We start from the raw sequence: 24,459 nt of genomic DNA, 5'->3' as shown, positions 1-24,459 counted from the left end.
TGAGTAGAAAAAAGAAAGAGCTAACATAAACCATTTGATTTAAATAAAAAGATGTTTTTTGATATTAACAGGAAGAGTTTTTTTTGTGGGTAGATGGAATGGTGCTCACTCAAGTAATTTGAAGCACTGAGAAACTCCAGAATTTCTAGGTATAATGGCTCTGTTGCTGCATGCATCTGGAACAATTGGCAGCCTTGGATTGCATTTCCACAGCACCTTGAATAAGATTGGAGAAAACATCAATGTCCTTATCTAATGAGTGTGTGGGAGGTGTGTGTAAGAGATACTATTGACAGGGTGGTAAAGGAAAACTTCTTAATTACAGGGTGTAGAAATGGAGGCAGTATGTAATCCCAGAAGTTAATTTAAATTCCCTTAAATTTATCTTAAGATAAAAGAAAGGGGGGGCGCCTGGGTGGCTCAGTTGGTTAAGCGACTGCCTTCGGCTCAGGTCATGATCCTGGAGTCCTGGGATTGAGTCCCGCATCGGGCTCCCTGCTCGTCAGGGAGTCTGCTTCTCCCTCAGACCCTCCCCCCCCTCCTGCTCTCTCTCTCTCAAATAAATAAATAAATAAAATCTTTAAAAAAAAAGATAAAAGAAAGGGTTAATGAGGACATAAGTTAGGAAGTAACAAAGTAAAACTTACTTGCAGGCTACAGGAAAGGAGGCAGAACATCAGGTTCTAAGACCTGCAAGGCACCAGGTTACATTAACTCCGCAAAATACACAAACCAACAACAGGTAGCCATTTTGGAGAATTAATTTAACTTATGAAAGATCATCAAAAATAAAACTACCAGATATATCTAAAATAAATCTTTCTCTTAATATATACTACACACATGCACAGACACATATGCTTCTTTGGGGTAGAGGTAGAAGGTCATGGTAATGAAACTTCTAGGTAAATATCAGTGATGGTCCATTGGTCACCTGAAACAGTTGCCTTGATCACTCTTGGCACCTGACTCTGCTGTTAGTGTGCATAAGGTCTCCTCAAAGTGAGGTGCAGACCCTCCAGATAGAGACATAAACTTTCAGTGTTAAGAGAGTGGAGGCACAGCACCTAATGGTCTAAAGCTGTGCATTGATCTGTGAAAACTCCAGGGTTTTTATGTTTAGTAAACTCTAATATATTGGTGCTAGATATGACGTGTGTATATACTGCCTCAGCTACTCTCACCAATGACTGTAGATTTTACACATATATAAATTAGGTTAAAAATGTGTTGGTCAGTTTAAGATGATTCTTCATTGGATGCAAGCTGCTTACTGAGGCATAATTCAATTACACCCACAACACCAACCACAGAATCCATACACAGTCAAACACACAACACCAAACAGAGAATAATTAATATTGAAATTAAAGGAAAGAGAGGGGAACAAATTTCCAGAACAATGGAATAGAAAATGATAGAGTAGAAATAATGTATAGATTGAGAACTAAGTTTTAGAGAGGAAGTTTTTTTTTTTTAAGACTTGATAAAGTGTAGATGTTTTAAGAGTCAAGTCCAGATGAGATTGTGTGAACCCAAGAGGTGTCCTACGTATCAGTTTCTACTTGACTGAAGAGGCAGACATGATGTCCCCACAAAGATGAAGAGTAAGAGGGTTGGAGAGAAGGGGATGGTGGGAAGAGTAGAAAAGACTGTGGAACAAAGAATATGAGAAAAATCTGAAGAGCAGCGAGTAAAATAATGTCCCTATGAGGTAGGAAGCACTGAATTTGTACTGGTGTGAGCAGGCACGGTAATGAGATTTTCTCTATCAAAACTTGGTGGTAGAAAGTTAAGAATTAAACTGAAAAGTTATCAGTAGCTAAAAGTCAAGATCTTTATATGCAGCTGGAATTCCTTTAAGTGGACCAAACACCAGTTTCACCTGATAAACTATGCCCAGGCTAATGCAATTTTCACTTGTTTCATGAAATATTATTTTTCTAATGTGCAATGCAACTTTTTTTTGGATTATGCTGAACTGCTGCCTTCTCTACACATCGCAGAAAGAATAATCAGAGACTGGCTTTATGTCTAATTGCATTAATTTAAAAATTTTAAGAATATCAACTCATCCAGTTAATAGACACTTTCTTAAAAGCTTCATTTAATTCTAAATCTGCATTGTAAAATTTGTACCTGATTTAGAACTACTTAAATTTAATTCTGAAGCTTCATATGACTTAATAATATAATATGAAATAGAATGATAAACTGCTTTGAGAGTAGAAGAGCATCTACTCTCAAAATGATGGTAACATTTTGTCACTATCACTTTTACATATTTCTGGATAGAAATTTGGAAAGCCTACTGACATTTAAAGTGGGTGTATGCTTATATCCAGCAGTTTCATGTTTAGATTTTTTTTAAAAGATTTATTTATTTATTTATTTGAGAGAGAGAAAAAGAGAGTGCATATGGAGGAGAGGCAAAGGGAAAGGGGAAGAGAGAGAAGCAGACTCCCCACTGAGTGCAGAGCCAGCCAACAGGGGCTGATCCCAGGACCCTGAGATCAAGACCTGAGCCAAAATCAAGAGTCAGGAGCTTAACCAACTGAACTACCCAGGCACCCCAAGATTTTTTTTTACCACTAAAATACAAAATTCACACAATTTTTTTTTATTTGTTCTCCTGTTGATTGCCATCTAGGTTGTATCTAAATTTTAGCTATCATGAATAAGTTGCAGAAACATTCCTATATGAGTTTTTTGATAGACATAGCTTTTCATTCCTGGGTAATTACCAAGAAACATTGCTGGATCAAAAGTAAGTATGCAGTTTAACTTTGTAAGAAACTGTCGAATGGTTTTTCAAACTGGTTTCACTATTTTACATTCCCATCGAGAGTGTATGCAAGTTGTTCTGCATTCTTTTCAACACTTATATTGATAATCTTTTTAATTTTACTCATTGTACTGGATGTGCAGTGGAATCTCATTTTTTATTTTAATTTGCATTTTTCTATTGACTAGTGATTTTGAACATATTTTCATGCTCTTATTTGCCATTTCTATATCTTTTTCATAAAGTTTTTATCCAAGACTTCTGTCCATTCGTGTTGGATTGTTTGCTATTTTTTTATTGTTGTGTAGGAGTAATGTATGTATTCCACATACAAGTTGTCATTTGGATTTATGTATTATATTTCTCAGTTTGGGATTTTTATCATTTTCATAATACTGTCTTGGTGAGAATTTATAATTTTGATGTAATACATGAGGTTTTCTTGGACCTGTCTTTCAATATAACAATGTGCACAAAGCTGTATTACATTCATAATATAGAAAATATGCAGTAATTTAAAATTATTGGATAGCTTTGAAGTATGGACATGGAAATGTTTTCAACATAGGATAAGTAAAAAATAATCAAGTTGATGGACAACAGGTAGTATTTTTATGTGAAAATCTATACATCTGTATGTACACACACACACATTTACATAAATATAAATGCATGAGAAATGGCCTTCCAGGACACACATTAAGTTGTTAACAATGGTTATTTCTGACAAAAGGAATAACGCATGTGTGGTAATCTAGAACCTCATTTACTTGTTTCTATTTTTAACTGAAAAGTTTCAGAGAATATTTTATATATTTTTAATAGTGATCTATGAAATTATTATAAAATAGCTTAAGTAAAATTCAATGACAGAAATATACAAGTATATGATGACAGTTTAAATACTTGTCATTTAAATAGTTTTAGACATTATTTTTAGGTAAATTTCAAGAAGAAAAGTTAAGCATATTCAAGTAGAAGTATGCAGTGCATTTTGAGAAACCGCAAATCTTCCACTGAATAAACAGACAGCAAATGTTGGTAGGTCATTGGGAGGCACGTGTTTCTAATATCAGAAATGATTTAACATTTAATATGGTTTAAGTATTGGGTAACCCCATCTCAGAGGCAACTACACATCAATCTGAGCTGTGCACCATAAAGATGAATGTGACATTAGAATACCTAATAGAATATCAGCATTTGTAGTCTACGGAGGAGTTCAAAATATGGTGGGAACATGGAAAACAAAAAGCAAATTTAGTCAATTGGGTGAATAGTAATCTTATCTACAATAATAGACAGGAGAAATAGGTTTGAAGACTTATTAGTAATTTATAAAATATTTTATGCTCAAAAATAGACATGTTTTCTGATAATAGACATGTTTTCTCAAAAGGTGCCAAATTCTGTTTATCACAGTGTATGGTGGATGGTCACCCTCTTGATCAAAGGAGAAATCATTGGAGTCATACTAGATGCTTCTTCATTAATCTCACATCTAATCAATGCTAAATTCTGTAAATTTTATATACTATCCATGTCTCAAATCTGTCCACTGCTCTCTATGACCACTGCACCTGCTTAAATGTATGTTTTCACCACTTTCTGCCTCCCTAACTGAATACCCTCCCCATTGCTTCCCCATCTCCAATCCTATCCTCACTAATCTGCTACCCACATGACTACTAAACATTCTCTCTAAAATGCCAATCTCACCATGTCATTCTGCAGATTGTATAATCACAATGTTCCTATCATGCTTCTGAATAATATTCAACCTGCTTACAAGACCTTTTTTGTTAGAATCTCCAGTTCAAATTTCAAATATCTCAACATATTTTCTCTTCAATAAAATCATAAAATATTGACAGTTCCTCAGCAAAGTCCTCTGCATCCATTCCTCTTTATGTTTGCATGTGATCTTCCTTCTGCTTGGAATGTATATCTTCTGTCTCTACCAGTTTCTTTATCAGGATACACTTTAGGCATCATGACAATACTTCACCTCTTCCAAGAAAGTTTCCTCATACTGCTCACACATCTGTCTGAGCCTTTTACAGAGGATCATGCACGTTCTCCAAATCCAAGCCATACTCAAATAATAAGATTCCTGAGGATTGAGCTAGGTATTTTTCCTGTCTAGATTCCCATGCTTTGGAATATAGCTGTCATATTTTAAATGACTGATAAATAATTTAAATTACATGAAAAACTTATAAAAGGATTTCTCCATTAAGCTTTGGAGGGAATATTAAGTATATGTTCTAGAGATATTTCTAGAAATAAGTATTTAAATATGTAGATTATCTTAGATTACAGTCATACACCTTCAGGCACACTGACATCTTTGCTGTTCCATGAAAGCACTGTGTGTACACCTCTAGTTGATGTTTCTATCAGGAATGATTTACCCAGATTGCCTCTCAGCCTCTTTTCCCACTTTCCCCAAGTTTTGCTTAAATTTCATCTTTTCAATGAGGCCTGCTATGGCTCTTATTCAGACGTTCAACCACCACCCTTTCCCATCCCAACACCCTGTTCTCCCTAAAGTTGCTCGTCATCTTTAGTGTTTTTTCCACAGCCTGTATCACCATATAATAAAATCTAATTTCTTTATTTTTGTTATCTTTGTGGCTGTTAAATCCTGTTTCCTTACTAGAAAGTAAGCCCCCATTTTTTTTTTTTACTTTATTTACAGACTGATCTAAATTTCTAGAATGGTGTTTGACATACAATACATGCTCAATAAATATTTATTGATAGGCTCTGTGGAAGAATCACCACCACTTTAACCTCATTGGACTTCATTTTGCCCAAATATTTATTTACTTATTTCCTTCTTTACCTTTTAGATACTCTGCACAGAGAGCTAATGAGGAAAGTGACATGTGTTACATTCAAGACAGAACCTCATTGAGTTGGCTAATTCAGGGAGAACAACTTTGGTTTTAGTGTTTCTCTACTTTCTTCATTTACCTGTTTCTTTCAGACACATCTGAATAGAAAATACTTGCTTGAATTCTTTCCTTTCTACATTGAAGTCTACTTAAGATTCTGCAACCACAGCTTTGAAAGTAAAGGTTAATTACTACCACCCCCCCCAAAAGGATTAATCAAGTGTGATCAATACACTTGATTATTAGGTAGCCTAATACAAAACACATATTTAAGAACTGGGGCTTTATTCTCATACATATTAGGAATTTTGTGAGATTCTGAATAACGTTATGAACTATGCTGAAAATAACCATTTTAGATTTTGTAAGTGAAGCTGGAGTCTGTGAAAGCCTGTGGAGATTTTAGGAAATGTTAACCACCTTGTTTACCATTCAAGTCTTTCAAAAAAACTAGCTTGAAATCAGTTCAAAGAAGAAGAGGCATTAACTCAGAGAAAATATTTCAACCATATATAAAAAGAAAAAGAAAATATTTCACTGATAGTTAGCACAGCAGTCATTTTTAGTGCATATTTGTGGAATTTAACATTCTCATATTTGTGATTGTGGAAATCACATGCAATGACTCTCATTAAAATCTAGCATAAAACCCTAGTTTCAAACTACTACTTTCTATTCATCCCTGTCACTTTACTTTCATTTTGAAAACCAGGTAGACATAAATTGAATTTGGCAGCTGGTAAAGAAATGTTTGCAAATCATAAGAAGAAGCCTAATCAAAATTTAACTCAATATACCTATATCTCAAAAGTAATAGAACCAGTGTGTGATATATATTTCATATCACAAAGGTGCCACATTAAAACAACTGTGGTTAAAATGTGAGCCACTTTTCATGTTCCTCCTTTTTCCTGTGATTGGAGAAAAAAAGATTTGTTTCCTCTAAAACAATGAGAATTTTTTAGAATGTTTCATAATTGTTTTATGACATATTTGCATATGTCAACAATGAATCCAAATTTGCATTAAACTTGCACAGAGTTTTCTTCAAACTAAAAATAAAATCAGTGTTTGGGCACCTGGGTGGCTCAGTCGTTAAGCGTCTGCCTTCTGCTCAGGTCATGATCCCAGAATCCTGGGATTGAGCCCCGCGTCGGGCTCCCTGTTTGGCAGGAAGCCTGCTTCTCTCACCCCCGCTCCCCTGCTTATGTTCCCTCTCTCGCTGTGTCTCTCTGTCAAATAAATGAATAAAATCTTAAAAAAATAAATAAATAAAAAAATAAAAATAAAATCAGTGTTAGAAAAGTTCCGTCAATTTTGAGAAAGAATGCAATGCAAAGCAAAACTTGGTCTTGATAGTAGAAATTGGGGGTATTACCTTGTTAAAGACAAATATCTATATTATATAGATTACCTACATTATATAGGCAATGGATTGAGCTAATGCAATAAATTAGTCTTGCACAATGAAAACCAGAGGTTACATGGTAAACCTTACCACAGATTTGCAGCCTCAAAGATAGTTTTCAAATAAGAATGATCACATGTAAGATCTTGGTTATTGCAACAATATTTCAAAAGGTCTACTTGGAATCCTATTCCAGAAAGTACAATGAAGCAGTTTATGGAAAAAAAAGTCAACTGTTTTTAATTCTCTCCCTCTAGGTTATCTATCAGTTAGAAACCCAAAAGTGAATGTTTCTGAAAACTAGTTTTCACCTAGAGTCAGACTAAAATGGGTTCACTTCTTGTTCCTGCAATTTACTATCTCGTCTTGAGCAAGCCACTTTGGGTCCAAGTTTATTCATCTGAGATATGGAAAAAGCAATAATACCTAACTTTTAGGGGTGCTCTGCAACTTAATGAGGTAATGTTTACAAAGCATTTGGTACAGTCCAGCTTTTGGTAAGCAAATCAATATGTGAGTCATTACTTTGATTATGGTGATGATGACCACAGCAGGCTTCCCCTACCCCTCCACCTCCTATTATCAAGAAGAGAGCTCCAGGACCCAGAATTACATTTTTTTTTTTAAATGGACTATGTCAAACTCAAACCTTTTCAAAAGCTTTATTAAAGAAAAAAATCATCTAATTTGTCTGATATGAAGATTGCTACCCCAGCTTTCTTTTGAGGTCCACTAGAGTGGTAAATGGTTCTCCATTACCTCACTTTCAATCTGTTGCACCACTAGGTATTTATCCCAAAGATACAAATGTAGTGAAAAGAAGGGGCACATGCACCCCAATGCTCAAAGCAACAATGTCCACGATAGCCAAACTGTGGAAGGAGCCGAGATGTCCTTCAACAAATGAATGGAAAAAGAAGATGTGGTTCATATATGCAATGGAATATTACTCAGCCATCAGAAAGGATGAATACCTACCATTTGCATCGACATGGATGGAACTGGAGGGGATTATGCTAAGTGAAATAGGTCAAGCAGAGAAAGACAATTATCATATGGTTTCACGCATATGTGGAGCATAAGGAATAGCATGGAGGACCATAGGGGAAGGGAGGGAAAACTGAATGGGAAGAAATCAGAGAGGGAGACAAACCATGAGAGACTCTGGACTCCAGGAACCAAACTGAGGGTTACAGAAGGGAAGGTGGGGGGGGGGGATGGGTTAGCCCAGTGATGGGTATTAAGGAGGGCATGTGTTGCAATGAGAACTGGGTGTTATACACAACTAATGAATCATTGAATACTACATCAAAAACTAATGATGTACTACATGTTGGCTAATTGAACATAATAAAAAAATTTTTTTTAATCCCCATTGCAAGAAAAAAAAAAAAAAAAGAAAGAAAGAAAGAATCAGCCAGTGTGAAGTTGACTCAACTTTCATTCTAGGGACAGTCTTTAGCATAGCTTATTTAAACTTCCATGGTTATGTTCCTCATGCTATTTGGCCAAGCTATTGTCATGACCCTTTCATAATACATTTATTGATTTCAACACAAAGTTATAATAATTCCTATTTTAAAGATGGTGCTGTCATACCATGTGCCTCTGAAGAGTTTGTATTAGTACATATTCTTCAGATTTTCTGTGGTTGTTGAGATTTTTTTTCCCACTGCAGATACCACCATAACTTTTTTTTTCTGGGAAAATTATCTACTATGGCTGATCATAATTTAATTTTTCTTTCAAGCATCGTACACCCTGCTAACATTATATCATATCATCTTTTTTGACATTCTAATATAGCATATAAACATCTGTTTTTGACCTCCTGATATGAGATGTTGGGGTTCTGGAGCAAACAGTCAAGAAAGAATTCTTGAGACATCTTCAGTGTAAGAAAGGTGGTTTTATTAAAGCACGGGGACAGGACCTGTGGGCAGGAAAGCTGCACTGGGATTGTGAGAGTGACTAATTATATATTTCAAGTTGGGAGGGGGTTAGGGATAGTGTAAGTCTCTAAGGAATTTGGAAGCAAGGTTTCCAGGACCTTAACAAGTCATTTACTACTGTCTAGTAAACTCTTAGTCATGAAAGAGTTCAAATGTATATCAGTTGGCCATATGTTTGGTGGATGATTGCTAACATATATTTTGAGGGGGTAAAGGTAAAGGGAGTTTCCAAAGTGATTTTTATACATTAATGAAAACTTGCAGGATCCTGGAGGTCAGGCTAACATCAAGTTAAGGCTGACTTTTGCCCTTAACAAAATATTAACATCGAGACAATTGAGTTCCTTGAGGAAGGTCACTCTGCTTGTCTCAAGTACTTGTCAATGGGCTATAATTTGTAAGGAAGTTTATTTTTTTTTTTCTATATTTCTTTTATCTTTGTTCCCTCCTCCTTCTCCTCCTCCTCCTCCTCCTTCTTCTTCTTTTTCAAATACATCTCTCTCTTTAACGGTCATCTACAATGGGTAAGGGCAATTCTCCCCAACACTTTCCAGTTCCTATGTGCAGGGTCTGAATTAAGCATCTTTGATTCCTCAGCAAATATTTGGAAGTTGTCTTAATTGTTAAAATTTGGCTGAAATTATATTTGCATACTAGTAATGATAGTCCTCATTGCATGATTGATTTGGGGACGCAAGGGACTAATGTCAAGGATTTCATGCATGCAGATATTCATGCAAATAATCTAGTTTTAAATTCTGTGTTATGTCCATTAAATGCTCCCCTACTAAAGCATTTGTCAAGACAATGCCACTGGCCCCAAAGGGGATTGGATGGGTAAGATCTGCACTTGGGTGTCCTATTGTATAGTTGATATGATTGAAGGAATGACTTCATCATTGTGGGACACTCTAGAGATCTGGGGCAGCAAAATAGACATTATGAATAGATTTTATTTTCTTTCTTAAAACCCACTCACTGTCTTCTAGTAACTCCAATCAAACTTGTTGATATCTACCTCTTCACCCAATATCAGCACATGTGTTTGTTTGGGTAAAACTTTAGCTTTGGCTAATTGAGTGTGCCATCTATACCAAAGTCAGTTAAATTATCATGTTTCCCTAAATATAGCAAAAAGTTTTGGGATGGACAAATGGCCTAAGCAGATGCAGTAAAAAGCCACAGGACATTTAAATGCTAGGACAACATCAGGGATATTCCCAACTGGAGTTGAATCTAAGGAATATGAAATCGAGGGTTGCCATGGAAGTCTTGCTTTCTCAAGGGAATTTTTTTTTTTTTTAGACTAAAGCCAACTCAAAGAAAGTAAACACAAGAGATACAGAGAGGAGATAAAAGGAAACAGAAGCCCTGTGACATTTTTGAAGCCCTTGAATCAAGCCATGACTAAAGGTAGACTTGTTGCTGAACTATTCAGATATTGCAATGGAATGAATATCCATGTCCTTCCCCCAAATTCATATGTCGAAGCTAATTCCAGTGGGATTGTATTTGAAGATGGAGTCTTTGGGAGGTAATTAGGTCATGAAAGTGAAGTCCTCATGAAAAAGAACAGTGCTTTTATAAGAGGGAGCCACGTAGCTAGCTAGTTCTCTTTCCACCATGTGAGGACACAGCAAAAAGACAGCCTCTGTAAGCCAGGAAGAGGGCACTCACCAAAAACCTCACTATGCTGGCTCCCTGATCTCTGACTTCCAGCCTGGGTTGTAAAACTGGCAAAAACTTGGTAAAATATTTATATCCCAAAGGGGAACAGACAGAGTTTACAATTATACATTTTCTAAAGTAATGACCTTAAGGAAAAAGGGACCAGGAACCTAGAGTCAGCAAGTAGTCTGTCGAAAGTTTAGTCCCACTGAGGGGAACAATAAGGCCATCTTGGTCAATATTAAGTAATAATTCAGAGCCTTTATAATTAAAACAATTTGTGATTTACTATATGCATAGACAGATAATCCTCAGCCCAGGTTCCCAAACAAATAGAGCCTACGCAAAAGCTTTTGGCTAAGGGCTTGAGAATGAAAACTGAAGGAAACAGAAGAGAAGGGGGAAAAAAAATGAGGCAGAAGAGTTGGAAGACTCTATTTGAGAGTGTTCTCCACTGAATTACCATAGATTCAAACTGATTGTTCAGGTTAATGGTATTTGTTTAGTGAAACCAAATGAAATACTGCACTTGGGAATAGTTCATCTGAGAGAAGAGAGAGGAAATGATTAATCATCAGTTCCTTTTATCCCCATTTTTTCATTCATTCCCTGCCCTTCTTTGTTGTACCCCCTGGCCTTCTCTGTCAGACAGAGGAGCATCACAGAAAGCTGGAGTCCCCAAAAGTCCACTAAGGCAAGAGGGTATGGGTAGCAATCTGTCCCAGCCAGTTAGCGTTGTGCATTCCCTCAACTTGTAGTGGTATGAACAGCAGACGAGGCAGATTCTGTCTACAAGAAAACTATCTCCTTAACAGCAAATACAGCATACCTCATTGCTTGGACAGCCCCAGGTGGCATCTGAAATAGCTGGAGAAAAGAAGAAGTTGTAATAAGTGGTGTAGGAACAACTGGATAGTTACATGGAAAAGTATAAAAATGGATTTGATGTGGGAAACAAAGACAGAAGAAAAAACATTAAATTTCCTTACTGCTTACAGCCCATTGACAAGTCCTTGAAACAGGCAGAGTGACCTTCCTCTAGGAACTCAGCCGCCCTGATGTTAATACTTTGTTAAGGGCAAAAGGCAGCCTTAGCTTGACATTAGCCTGGCCAGGATCCAGCAAGTCTACTTTAACATACAAAATTCCTTTGGAAACTCTTTATCTCTTACTCCCTACCCCCAAGATAGATGTTGGCAGTCATCCCCCAAGCATATGGCCCAGGGATATACATCTGAAGGGTCTCATGACTAAGGTTTTATTAGACAGCAGTAAATGACCTAGCAATAGCTAGCCCTTCAAGGTCTTGGAACCCTTGCTTCCAAAATCCTTAGAGACTTATGTTATCCATAACCCCCTCCCAATTTGAAAATATATAAGTAGCCACCCTTCACAACCCTAGTGCAGCTTTTTCTGCCCAGGGGTCCTGTCCCAGTGCTTTCATAAAACCACCTTTTTGCACCAAAGGTATCTCAGGAATTCTTTTTTGGCCATTGGCTCTGAACCCCAACATTTTCTACATCGGACTCATTTTTACACCATGAAACAGAATAAGTTCTAAATAGAGTAAGGAATCTAAATGAAAAAAACTGATACCATGTAATTAATGGAATAAGACGTGAATAGATTCTTTATAGTCAGGAAAGGGAAAAAATTATTTACTATGACTTTAATCCAGAAAGAAATGAGAAACGATTAATAAATCTGACTACATTGAGAAAAGTTTCACATGAGAAAAAATAAGCAAAACAAAATTATGAGCAGCAAACTGATCTCTGTCCCAAAGATACATTGGCAAAACCAAAGTGATTTTGACACAAAGTAATTCATGGCTGCATATTAATAACAGACAAAGACAGAAGGCACCTGGAGGGTTCTGTAATACAGTGCTGGTAGAAACACTGTGGAGCATCCAAATAATGAGACAGCCTGCTGTCATACAAAGACATCATCTCTACATACTATTTTGTATATATTCTTAAGTAAGATGCTGAAGAGAAAATACAGAATTTGATAATTTGTAGTGATAAAGTTAATTTCTAAATTGGGACCCACAAAATGGAGGCTACCCCAGTGACCCAGTCCAAGCCACAAATCTAAATTATATCGCCCTGCCCTGACGGGAAACACCTGTAAAGGGATCCAAACATACACCAATCACAATTCTCCAACTCAGCTTTAGCTGACTTACCTTACCCTAAAAAACAGGACCTGCTAGCCTTATAAGGAAATTCCTGATCTCCTTGGTAATCATGCACTGCTTCGGCATTGCTTCATCTAAAGTTCTAGAAAACTGACTGTTGCCTCAGATCCCTCAAGAACAGCGCTTCCCTGCTGTGAGACCCTGTACTCCCCCAATCCGTGGGTTGTTTTACCTTAAATGAAGGACATCAAATTCACCACTAAATTTTATTTGACCATGGGAAATGTGTAGGAAAGTATATGGTATATGTATTTTTGTATTTATATTTTTAAAAAGATGGGCAAACAACAACAAAGAATTGAATAATAATGGCTACCCTGTGTCAAAGGGAGAGAACAGAACATATGAGATAGATATAAAGGCTAGATCACACTAAAGATAATGTAAATATTTTACATAACTAAAACCCAAATTTAACAATTTAAAAAATGCAATCAGGTAAATTTTTTTTAATTAAAATTTGAGTTTAACTCCGTATCAATTGGTGCTAAAATCACACAGAGAAAAACAGTCAAGTAACTGAAACAGCATTTTGCTTATTCACATATAGTGGTATACACACACACACACATATTTGCAAATAATGGTAAGGATAATAAATGGTACTAACAATAAATGATAATAACAATGTCATTTAGCAATAATGATAATAATGGCATTTATTGCATTCATGAATCATACTTAGAACTTATTCTGTTTCATGGTGTAAAAATGAGTCCGATGTAGAAAATGTTGGGGTTCAGAGCCAATGGCCAAAAAAGAATTCCTGAGATATCTTTGGTGCAAAAAGGTGGTTTTATGAAAGCACGGGGACAGTATGTGATATTGGTATGCAATATCTACCTATGTATCTATCACATGCTTATGTATGTGTGTTTTTGTGTGTGTCTATGTAAAGATTTTCAGCATAAAATAAGGAGATAAAGATGTAGAACCAAAAATTATTTTTAAAAACTATGTAATCTTAAATAGTGAACTGGAAATATCAGCATGAACATGTGTTTATTTTAATTTCTTTCTAGGAACTGCATAGTTCCTAAGTAGACAAAAAAGACATCAATAAAACCTAGTAGCAGTGAGCAACGCTAGCACCTGATTGTAGTCTCTAAATATTAGTTCTCACTAAAAAGGAACTAATACTCCTTAGAGAATGAGCTGATTTTTGTTTGTTTGTTTGTTTTGAGCAGGATGTGCACATTATGAGGCAAGAACATTTTGTCTGGCTTCAAAGCCAGCGGCACTAATAATGTCATGTCTCCAGGGATAAGGATGCAATTTGAAAAGCTTCACACTGGGAAAAGATGAGACAACTAGAGTATCAAAAGTGATAATGATCTCTAGAACTTATCCACCCATCATAACGGAAAGTGTATTGATGAAGCATTGTGCACTTCAAAATTTATTAAAAGGGTAAATCTCATGTTAACTGTTCCTATCACAGAAACAGAAACAAAACAAGCAAAACAATAACAACAAAAACCCTGAAGGATACAAGAAAATTCTGGGAGGTGTTGGGTATATCCATTATCTTGATTGTGGTGATGGCATCACTGGTGTTTGCTTATTGCATATTTCCAAACTCCCTGAATTGCACATATTAAGTATGTGTAAATTCTTGATATCCAATCGCACCTAAATATAGCTGTTAAAATTATAATGACTATAGTAGATATAACATGTCAAGTAAATTAAAAATCTGTGGGGGCGCCTGGGTGGCTCAGTCGTTAAGCGTCTGCCTTCCGCTCAGGTCATGATCCCAGGGTCCTGGGATCGAGCCCCGCATCGGGCTCCCTGCTCAGCGGGAAGCCTGCTTCTCCCTCTCCCACTCCCCCTGCTTGTGTTCCTGCTCTCGCTGTGTCTCTCTCTGTCAAATAAATAAATAAAATCTTTAAAAATAATAATAATAAAAATTTAAAAAAATAAATTGAAAATCTGTGAATTTATAATAATGTTTCAAAGGCATATTTAAAAAATTATTAGTGATTTTTGGAATTAATTAGATTACCAACTCAGTATTCTGAATACATAAAAGTAAAGTGAAAGAGTGAAGCATTTATATATCTGTCACATACTGATTATATTTCAAAGAAACCAAATAGTTAATAAGGGAGAAAATCATTTTTTTTTTCCTAAAACAGTCATAGCTAGTAAATGTAAGACATGTCAGAATTAGAAAAGCAAGCACTTTGCAATCAATGAAGGGTTGCTAAAACCAGTAGGTAAATGTTGACTGCAAGCTTTGTAATGGATGGATCAGGTTGACAACACTTCAATCAATCCTAACATCATTTAAATTGGAATGGCCAGAGTTTATGTGCCTCATGATGGGATATGATGAAGAGTAGATAGCAACACCTATGCAGTATGCTCACACACACACACGCGCGCGCGCGCACACACACGCGTGCACACACACATGCACGTGCACACACACGCACATGCGTGTGCGCAGACACACGCGCGTGCACACACACACACAGATAGAAAGTAATCAAGGACGGAGGCAGAAAATGTTAATGTAATGAACCCTCTAGATCTAAATACCAGTTTATAGAAATACAGGGGATAAAGCAATATGTTAAAAGTCTACACAGTGATATGATCCACTAAATGGAGAATGTAGAAATATCTGGAGTGGAAAAACTGGTATATATTAAAAGATTATTCCAAACAATTGCTAGAACTAATAAGCAAGGTTGTAGGATACAAAGTTATTATACAAAAGTCAAACACATTTCTATATACTGTTAAGGAACAAGTAGAATTTGAAATGAAAAACACAATATCATATACACTATTATTCCCCAAAGTGAAATGCTTAGGTATAAGTCTAACTGAATATGTACAAGATCTATATGAGGAAACCTCCCAAAACTGTTGAACAAAATGAAAGAACTAAATAAATGGAGAAATATCCCGTGTTTAAGGATAGAAAGACTCAATATTGTTAAGACATCTGTTCTTCCTAATGTGACTTACAAATTCAATGCAATGCCCATCAAAATCTCAGAAGTTCTTTTGTGGATATGGACAAACTACAGTAAAACAATGTGGCATTGATGAAAGAATAGACAAATACATCAATGGAAAAGAATAGCCCAGAAATAGACCCTCATAAACACAGTTAACTGATTTTTGACAAAGGAGCAAAAGTAATTCAATGGAACAGAGTCTTTTCAACAAATGGTGCTGAAAAAGCTGGATACCCACATGCACGACAATGCATTGAGATATAGGCCTTAAACACTTTACAAAAACAACTCAGAATGGATCACAGATCTAAAGGTAAAATATGAAACTGTAAAATTTCTAGAAGATAGCATGGGAGAAAACCTAGATGACCTTGAGTATGGTGATGACTTTTTAGATACCAACACCAAAGACATGATCCATGAAAAAATAATTTATGTGCTGAACATCATTAAAATTAAAAACTTCTGCTCTGCCAAAGGTAATGTTGGGAATAAGAAGACAAGCTATAGACTTCGATGAAATATTTGAAAAAAAATATCTGTTACAGGAGTTTTATATAAAATTTATAATAAACATTTAAATTCAACAGTAAGAAAAAAAGCAACTTGATTAAAAAATGAACCAAAGACCTTAGCAGACACCTCACCAAAGATATACAGTTAACAAGTAAGTATATGAAAAGGAGCCCCACATCATATAGTATCAGGAAAATGCATATTAATACAACAATAAGATACCACTTTGTCCCTGTTAGAGTGGCCCAAATCTGGACCACTAGCAACACCAAATCCTGGAAAGGATATGGAGCAACAGAAACTCATTCATTGCTGGTGGAAATGAGAACTAGTACAGCCACTCTGGAATACTGGTAGTTTCTTACAAAACTAAACATACTTTTACCACACTATCCAACAATCCTGCTCATTAGTACTTACACTCAGGAACTGAGAACTTATGTGCACACAAAATCCTGCACACAAATGTTTACAGCAGCTTTATTCATAATTGTCAAAACTTGGAAGCAATCAAGATGTCCTGCAGCAGGTGAATGGATAAATCAATAGTGGTACATCAGGACAAGGGGATATTTTTCAGCACTAAAAAGAAATGAGCTATCAAGCCATGAAAAGACATAGGGGAACAATTAATGCATATTACTAAGTGAAAGAAAGCAATCTGAAAAGGCTACATACTATGTGTGATTTCAACTACATGATATTTTGGAAAAGGCAAAACTATGGTGACAGTAAAAAGCTCAGTGGTTGGGACGGGTTGGGGGAAAAGGGGTGGTGAAAGGTGACTAGGCAGAACACAGGACTTTTAGGGCAGTAAAGATGGATATACATGTCATTATACAGTTGTCCAAACTCATAGAATGCACAATCCCAAGAGAATGAAATGCAAACTATGGACTTCGGGTGATTATGACATGTGAATGTAGGCTCATCAGTCGTAACTAACGTACCACTCTGATGAATGGTGTTGATAAGGGGGCAGGCTACACGTGTGTGGGGACAGGAAAATAATGGGAAATACTTATATTTTCCTCTCAATTTTTCTGTGAACCTAAAATTGTTCTAAATAATAAAGCCAATAAAAAATATTATTAAAGTATCTATCAACCAAATGAGTATGTTCTGGATAGTGATTTTAGCTCACCAACATAAAGAAACGTTTTATGATAACCAGGGAAAATTGAACACACATTGAGCATTAGGTAACATTAAGGGATTATGATTTATTTTATTTTATATTATGTTTCAAAGTCTTGACTTATTAGACATATAAAATATTTACAGAAGAAACAATAAAATAGTTTTTTAAAGCTTCAGCAGAAATATTATGTGATAGCTATACCAAGAAGGGCAGATATTGTTATTTGTTGAGGTATAAAATTTAATTGAGGAGAATTTTCTATCTTTGTTTATATTCTAAATTTTTATCATAAATTGTTAAAATAAGTAAATAAAATTTAAATGCCTGTAAAGCAGACAACTGAAAAGACTGAATATCCATTTGTAATTATTAATTTACTTAAGTTACTTGGGGAGTTTCTGTGAATTCAGGATTTAGAAGGTGATTGTACTGGCACAGAGAGAGAGAGGCTGGTTATAGTTGTCTAATAATTTTTATGTCCTATTGTCATTCATGTTTGTAAGAAAGTCTTTCCTTTTCAATTTAACTCTTATTCTAAGGAGGCAAGAGATTTTTATATTTATTCAGTTCAGTCCCCATATACTTAAAGCCACTGTAATATAACAAAGTAATAGAGTATGTTTCTTTTATAAGGCTTTACATTTAAGAGTGAGAGAAAACATTAATTTAATATGGTTTATCAATAAAATATTTTAAACTCTAAAGATATTGTAGTCATAAGAATAGGCACACAAGTAATAATTTTCTTCTTCATAACAGGTGATAGAAGTTGAAAAACCACAAGCAGCAATGACTCATAATTCCAGGAAATCCACCTATAACTTGGACTCTTATTGATTCCAAATAAAAGTAAAACCTTGCCTAATACAGTATGAAAAATTTTGTTTAAATCAATCAGTAATAGACAGTTCTTCAGTTACCACTGCTAAATAAAAGAAACATTCTTTCAAAATCAAACAAGATTTTAGGGTTTATTTATTTTCCATAAAATACTTTCTATTTTCTGGTTGAATCTTTCTGGAAGCATCTAACATTACATACTTCATAAATCTCTTGCCCTAAAGAGTAACCATGGATCTATTTAAACTTGTTATATTACCTAACACTTTATTTGGTTTTTCCCTGGTTTCATAAGTATGCAGAAAAAATTCATAGTTCAAATGTTAACAAATGAGTCACTAAATACAACACACTAAGTACACTCCATATTAAATTCATATCTCATTAGAAAATTGCTACCATCTAAATGAGATCATCTTATGTAAAGATTTACTTTTAAAAAAAAAGTAAGAATATATATTTTATTGAACATAAATATTCCTGAATTAACATTGTCACTTCCCTGAGCTCTGCACCTCAATATCCATTTGCCTGATTTCTCTTCTTGGATATATTCACATCCAATCCAGAGTTGTGCTCCCCTATCAGCCTCTTTTTCTTCTTATAATTTTATTTCTCTGAAGGTACCATAATGCTACTAAATGCCTAAACAAAAAAGTAAGTAGCCAAGCTGAATCATTCCTCTCTCTTATTCCCATTCAAAATCAATGCCTCAGTCAAGTTAACTCAGCTCCTTGATCTTTTTGTATCCTATTTCACTTTCATGATTTAATTATGGCATTCACCATTTCATGCCTACATCCCTGGCAAAACGTGGTGTCTCATTGTCAAATCACCATGCAGTCATCATGCTTTCACTGAACAAATATTTATTAAATAAAAATTATATGCCAGTCATTAGTCTAAGTGTCGGAACAAAGCAGTTAAAAACATAGATGAAAATTCTTGCTATAATGGACTGTGCATTCTGTGGCAATGTCCTGTGAGAGTGTCCACAATTGTGCTGCCAAAATATTTACAATTGCAGATTTAACAGTCACTCACTTCATTGCAAATGGCAAGATTTCATTCCTTTTGATGGCTGCATAATATTCCATTGTATATATATATACCACCTCTTCTTTATCCATTCATCTGTGGATGGACATCTTGGCTCTTTCATAGTTTGGCTATTGTGGACATTGCTGCTATAAACGACGTGGATGGAACTGGAGGGTATTATGCTGAGCGAAATAAGTCAATCAGAGAAAGACATGTATCATATGATCTCACTGATATGAGGAATTCTTAATCTCAGGAAACAAACTGAGGGTTGCTGGAGTGGTGGGGGGTGGGAGGGATGGGGTGGCTGGGTGGTAGACAGTGGGGAGGGTATGTGCTATGGTGAGCACTGTGAATTGTGTAAGACTGTTGAATCACAGACCTGTACCTCTGAAACAAATAATACATTATATGTAAAAAAAAAAGAAGAAGAAGAAGATAGTAGGAAGGGAAAAATGAAGGGGGGAAATCGGAGGGGGAAATGAACCATGAGAGACTATGGACTCTGAGAAACTGGGGGTTTTAGAGGGGTGGGGGGTAGGGGGATGGGTTAGCCTGGTGATGGGTATTAAAGAGGGCAATACTGAATGGAGCACTGGGTGTTATGCACAAAAATGAATCATGGAACACTACATCAAAAACTAATGAGGTGGGGGGGCGGAGCAAGATGGCGGAGGAGTAGGAGACCTGGATTTCGTCTCCTCTCAGGAATTCAGCTGGATAGGGATCAAACCATTCTGAACACCTACAAACTCAACAGGAGATCGAAGAAAAGAAGAGCAACAACTCTCTCATCAGAAGAGCGACCACTTTCTGGAAGGTAGGACGTGCAGAGAAGTGAATCCGAGGCGATATTCGGGAGGATAGATGGCGGGGGAGGGGCCTCCGTCGGCCGCTTCTGGCAAGTGATAGAACCACGGAGCACAAAATCGGAACTTTTAAAAGTCTGCTCCGCTGAGGGACATCACTCTGGTGGCTAAGCGGGGGGTGGAACCCTCCGGGACAGTGTGGTCTCAGGACCCTCGGGGTCACAGAAAGACCGGGGGTGCCTGAGTGTGGCAGAGCTCCCAGGTAACGGAGCAGGGAAGCCGGCTGCAGAGGCGGAGCCCAGGTGCGGGCTCTCAGCTCGGGGTTGCCATAAACCATGATCCGCGGCACAGTCGGGCCCCTGCTCCTCCAGCAGGGACCCAACAAGCGGCAGATCCGGGGAGACTCACCTTCCTCCCCCGGGAGGAGCCGCACGGGAGTGCACCGCAGGGATCTGCTGGGTTTGGAGACTCCACCCGGGGTCGGGTGCCAGAGATAGAAACGCGCGGTCACAGGCCGGGTGAGCACGGAGTGCGGCCGGAGACAGGGGAGACGGGAGTGACTGACGGCTTTTCTCTGGGGGCTCACTGAGAAGCGGGGCCCCAAGTTCTCGGCTCCTCCGGGGCGGAGATTGGGAGGCCGCCATTTTCACTCTCCGCCTCCAAAGCTGTACGGAAAGCTCGCAGGGAACAAAAGCCCCGGAGAGCAAACCTGAGCAGATTACTTAGCCGGGAGGGGGCAAGGGCGGGGCAATTCTGCCTCCAGCAGAGACATTTGGAAACCATGGCAACAGGCCCCTCCCCAGAAGATCAGCGAGAACAGCCAGCCAGGGCCAAGTTTACCGATCAATGAGAACGGCAGAACTCCAGCGCTAGGGGACTACTGCACATAGAATTCATGGCTTTTTTACCATGATTCTTTAGTCTTTCAAAGTTAATTTTTTTTAACTGTCTTTTTTCTTTTTTTTTCTTTTTGAATTTTTATTTTTCCCTTTTTCAACCAACATCTTATCAATCCCTTTTTTAAAAAAAAACATTTTTATTTTTCATTTTTAGAGTCATATTCTATCCCTTCATAGTAGTTACCCGTATTTTTGGCTTATATATATAAGTTGTTCTCTCTTTAAAATTTTGAGATAGTTTCTTCTAACAGATTAAAATATACCCTAAATCTCTAGTATATGGTGTTTTCTATTCCCCTGCCTGATCACAATCTCTCCCTTTTTTTTTCTTTTTTTAAATCCTCTTCTTTCTTTTTTTCAAACAACTTCTTATCAATTCCTTTTATAAAACTTTTTATAATTTCCATCTTTACAGTCATATTCCATCCCTTCATCATATCAACCCTTATTTTTGTACATATATAAGTTTTCCTTTCTTTAAAATTTTGGGAGGCACTTTCTTCTAAAAGACCAAAATACACCCAAAATCTAGTGTGTGGCACTGATCTATATACCAGCCTGATCATATTTGATCACATTCTGTGTTTTGTTGTTGTTGTTGTTGTTGTTTTCTTTTGTTTGTTTTGTTTTTATCTTTATCTTTTTCTTTTTCTTTTTTCTCTCTTTCCCTTTCTTTTCCCACTGCTTCAAGTCTTTTCTGATTTGTTTAGAGTATATTTTCTGGGGACGTTGTTACTCTGCTATCATTTTGTTCTCTCATTAATCTATTCTCCTCTGCACAAAATGACAAGATGGAAAAAATCACCTCAACAAAAAGAACAAGAGGTAGTACCGACTGCCAGGGACCTACTCAATACGGACATTAGTATGATGTCAGATCTAGAGTTCAGAATCATCACTTTAAAGATACTAGCTGGGCTTGAAAAAAATATGGAAGTTTTTAGAGAAAGCCTTTCTGGAGAAGTAAAAGAACTAAAATCCAACCAAGTAGAAATCAAAAAGGCTATTAATGAGGTGCAATCAAAAATGGGGGCGCTAACTGCTAGAATAAATGAGGCAGAAGAGAGAATCAGTAATATAGAAGATGAAATGATGGAAAATAAAGAAGCTGAGAAAAAGAGAGATAAACAACTACTGGATCACGAGGGCAGAATTCGAGAGATAAGCGATACCATAAGACGAAACAACATTAGAATAATTGGGATCCCAGAAGAAGAAGAAAGAGAGAGAGGGGCAGAAGGTATAATGGAGCAAATTATAGCAGAGAACTTCCCTAATTTGGGAAAGGAAACAGGCATGAAAATCCAGGAAGCACAGAGAACCCCTCTCAAAATCAATAAAAATAGGTCAACACCCCGACATCTAATAGTAAAACTTACGAGTCTCATAGACAAAGAGAAAATCCTGAAAGCAGCTTGGGAGAAGAGATATGTAACCTACAAGGGTAGAAACATTAGATTGGCAACAGACCTATCCACAGAGACCTGGCAGGCCAGAAAGGACTGGCAGGATATATTCAGACCACTAAATGAGAAAAATATGCAGCCAAGAATACTCTATCCAGCTAGGCTGTCATTGAAAATTGAAGGAGAGATAAAAAGCTTCCAGGACAAACAAAAACTAAAGGAATTTGCAAACACTAAACCAGCCCTACAGGAAATCTTGAAAGGGGTCCTCTAAGCAAAGAGAGAGCCTAAAAGCAATATAGACCAGAAAGGAACACAGACAATATACGGTAACAGTTACCTTACAGGCAATACAATGGCACTAAATTCCTATCTTTCAATAGTTACCCTGAATGTAAATGGGCTAAATGCCCCAATCAAAAGACACAGGCTATCAGACTGGATTAAAAAACAAGACCCATCGATATGCTGTCTGAAGAGACTCATTTTAGAACCAAAGACACCCCCAGATTGAAAGTGAGGGGGTGGAAAACCATTTACCATGTTAATGGACACCAAAAGAAAGCTGGGGTGGCAATCCTTATATCAGACAAATTAGATTTTAAACCAAAGACTGTAATAAGAGATGAGGAAGGACACTATATCCTACTTAAAGGATCTATCCAACAAGAAGATCTAACAATTGTAAATATCTATGCCCCTAACATGGGAGCAGCCAATTATATAAAGCAATTAATAACAAAAGCAAAGAAACACATCAACAACAATACAATAATAGTGGGGGACTTTAACACCCCCCTCACTGAAATGGACAGATCGTCTAAGCAAAAGATCAACAAGGAAATAAAGACTTTAAATGACACACTGGACCAAATGGACTTTACAGACATATTCAGAACATTCCACCCCAAAGCAACGGAATACACATTCTTCTCTAGTGCCCATGGAACATTCTCCAGAATAGATCACATCCTAGGTCATAAATCAGGTCTCAACCGGTACCAAAAGATTGGAATCATTCCCTGCCTATTTTCAGACCACAATGCTTTGAAACTAGAACTCAATCACAAGAGGAAAGTCGGAAAGAACTCAAATACATGGAGGCTAAAGAGCATCCTACTGAAGAATGAATGGGTCAACCAGGAAATTAAGAAGAATTAAAAAAATACATGGAAACCAATGAAAATGAAAACACAACTGTTCAAAATCTTTGGGATGCAGCAAAGGCAGTCCTAAGAGGAAAGTATATAGCAATACAAGCCTTTCTCAAGAAGCAAGAAAGGTCTCAAGTACACAACCTAACCCTCCACCTAAAGGAGCTGGAGAAAGAACAGCAAATAAAGCCTAAACACAGCAGGAGAAAAGAAATAATAAAGATCAGAGCAGAAATCAATAAAATAGAAACTAAAAGAACAGTAGAACAGATCAACGAAACTAGGAGCTGGTTCTTTGAAAGAATTAACAAGATTGATAAACCCCTGGCCAGACTTATCAAAAAGAGAAGAGAAATGACCCAAATCAACAAAATCATGAATGAAAGAGGAGAGATCACAAACAACACCAAAGAAATACAAACAATTATAAGAACATATTATGAGCAACTCTATGCCAGCAAATTAGATAACCTGGAAGAAATGGAGGCATTCGTAGAGATGTATCAACTACCAAAACTGAACCAGGATGAAATAGAAAACCTGAACAGACCTATAACCATTAAGGAAATTGAAGCAGTCATCAAAAATCTCCCAAAAAACAAAAGCCCAGGGCCAGATGGCTTCCCAGGGGAATTCTACCAAACATTTCAAGAAGAATTAATACCTATTCTTCTGAAACTGTTCCAAAAAATAGAAATGGAAGGAAAACTTCCCAACTCATTTTATGAGGCCAGCATTACCTTGATCCCAAAACCAGACAAAGAC

The sequence above is a fragment of the Neomonachus schauinslandi genome, chromosome 6 (genome assembly GCF_002201575.2).
Source record: "Neomonachus schauinslandi chromosome 6, ASM220157v2, whole genome shotgun sequence".
Lineage (NCBI taxonomy): Eukaryota > Metazoa > Chordata > Mammalia > Carnivora > Phocidae > Neomonachus > Neomonachus schauinslandi.
This window is presented reverse-complemented; position numbering follows the sequence as displayed.